Genomic DNA, 2,633 nt, shown 5'->3' on the forward strand with positions numbered 1-2,633 from the left:
CCGAGCAGTCTGTGTCACAGCTGAAAAGAAGACATCTAATGCTAATATCTAATTGGAAGGTTTGTAAGTAAGCTTCCTCAATCCTTTCATTTGTCTTGTATATACATTAATTCATGCATACAAATATACGTACAAAAAATAGATATGAACCCTTAGACTGTAGTATACGAATCCTTCCTATGTATTTATCTTTTCTGGGATCAAATGCTGAGCTAACAATAACTAATAGAAAAACTGGGGGGGGGAATCTCCAGCAACTAATATTCTGGTTACAGCGTGGGTTCTGTGCACCACACAAACAAGAGAGATTTCTTCTTCCATCCCTGGTTTCTGGGTGCCAGCCCACTTACTCCTTTCCTCACCAGCCTTGAAGGTCCCAGGCATCCAGCACAGGAAGAAGAAGAGTAACAGCACAGGGCAGCATCCATGTTGCCCTCTATACAACAGTAACATACCAGGTATTTATGAAGATGGAAGAGTTGAAGACAAAAATGTCTTTGGCTGATAATCTACCTACTGGTAAGGCCAAGCTCTTAACTGAATTACAATGTTATATTTTTCATCAACAGTAAAAAACTGTATTTTAAAAAATTGTCAGTATTACTGAGTATAATTAAAAATAATTTTAAAAAAGATAAAAAAAAGCCAGAAGAAATTAATGAATCGAGTTTTTTGAGAAGAGATCTGAAGATGTGTTCCATAAACTGCATTCTCATTCAGGATATTATATTAATGAGATTAATTATTAATCTCTGGGTATCACATTAAATAATATGTCATTCTTGAGACAGCTGTCCAGGCTTGCAAAGCCATACCCAATCTCATGCAGAGTGAGCCAGGATTAATCAGATGAGTGTGTTATCTTTGGGCAGTTTTCATGAATAGCTAAAAATACAGTACACAGCTGAGGTCATTAATTTGCAAACAACATTGACTACACATGCAGTCATCTCCATTTTATCCTGACATATTAAATCTTTATGATTTCCAGTATCTGAGGAGGAGCAGTTCTTAAAGTGATAAAAGCTGAAGCAGACCCATCACCTTCCTATGTTGTTCCCTGACTTTTAGGATAAAGAGGGATACCAACAGCCATTCATGCCTTTACATACCTCAACCTGAACAGTAGATAAAGCTGTCACCTTTTGAAGTCCTTGGCTTCAAAATAAACCTCACAGATTTAAAATGAAACATTTCATAAAAGTGTGTTAAAGTAGTTAAGTAGACTGGAACTTGTTTGGCTAATGTATCTCATGGTTAGACCCTTAACTGTTGGGTTAACTGCAGTACTTAACCTGGCAGGGGAGACACCATGATCAAGCATGTGGTTTTCCAAGGGCGAGGCTCTTCCCTTGCACTCCGGGTGTGCTGACCCCTGCAATTTCCCCAAATGTGGGAAACTCGACTGCATAATTTGTGGTAGTGGGGGACTGCATTCGCGCTCTTTTTTTTTTATTTTTTTCTTATGAGGAAATAACACAGTGGATGGATGATGGCAGAGCGGTGGATGTGGTCTACCTTGACATCAGCAAAGCATTTGACACAGTCTCCCACAGCATCCTCACAGCTAAATTGAGGAAGTGTGGTCTAGATGATCGGGTAGTGAAGTGGACTGTGAACTGGCTGAAGGAGAGAAGCCAGAGAGTTGTAGTCTATGGGGTGGAGTCTAGTTGGAGGCCTCTAACTAGTGGAGTGCCTCAAGGGTCAGTACTGGGACCAGTGTTATTTAATTTATTCATCAACAATTTAGATGAGGGAATTGAGTGTACTATCAGCAAGTTTGCTGATGACACTAAGCCGGGAGGTGTGGCTGACACGCCAGAAGGCTGTGCTGGACAGATCTGGACAGGCTGGAGAGTTGGGCAGGGAATAACTTGATGAAATATAACAAGGGAAAGTGTAGAGTCCTGCATCTGGGCAGGAACAACCCCAGGTTCCAGTACAGGTTGGGGAACGACCTGTTAGAGAGCAGTGTAGGGGAGAGGGACCTGGGGGTCCTAGTGGACGACGGGATGACCATGAGCCAACACTGTGCCCTTGTGGCCAAGAAGGCCAATGGCATCCTGGGGTGTGTTAGAAGGGGGGTGGTTAGTAGGTCGAGAGAGGTCCTCCTTCCCCTCTACTCTGCCCTGGTGAGACCCCATCTGGAATATTGTGTCTAGTTCTGGGCCCCTCAGTTCAAGAAGGACAGGGAGCTGCTGGAGAGAGTCCAGCGCAGGGCAACGAAGATGATTAAGGGAGTGGAGCATCTCCCTTATGAGGAAAGACTGAGGGAGCTGGGTCTCTATAGTTTAGAGAAGAGGAGACTGAGGGGTGACCTTATTAGTGTATATAAATATACAAAGGGGGAGTGTCACAAGGATGGAGCCAGGCTCTACTCAGTGGCAAACAATGATAGGACAAGGGGTAATGGGTACAAACTGGAACACAAGAGGTTCCACTTAAACTTGAGAAGAAACTTCTTGTCAGTGAGGGTGACAGAACACTGGAACAGGCTGCCCAGGGAGGTTGTGGAGTCTCCTTCCCTGGAGACATTCAAAACCCGCCTGGACACATTCCTGTGTAACATTATCTAGGTGCTCCTGCTCCGGCAGGGGGATTGGACTAGATGACCTTTTGAGGTCCCTTCCAAT

General features: G+C 43.7%; 1 non-coding gene across 1 annotated transcript; it reads left to right on the top strand.

The window, feature by feature from the left end:
- The first annotated feature begins 1,286 nt into the window (after positions 1-1,286).
- Positions 1,287-1,451, top strand: LOC130596565 (U1 spliceosomal RNA). Its single transcript, XR_008971552.1, has one exon. It is a non-coding gene; the product is annotated as a U1 spliceosomal RNA (small nuclear RNA).
- The last annotated feature ends 1,182 nt before the right edge of the window (positions 1,452-2,633 follow it).

The sequence above is a fragment of the Pezoporus wallicus genome, unplaced genomic scaffold (assembly GCF_028554395.1).
Source record: "Pezoporus wallicus isolate ANWC-B61680 ecotype Strahan unplaced genomic scaffold, APGP_CSIRO_Pwel_v1 contig_4322, whole genome shotgun sequence".
Lineage (NCBI taxonomy): Eukaryota > Metazoa > Chordata > Aves > Psittaciformes > Psittacidae > Pezoporus > Pezoporus wallicus.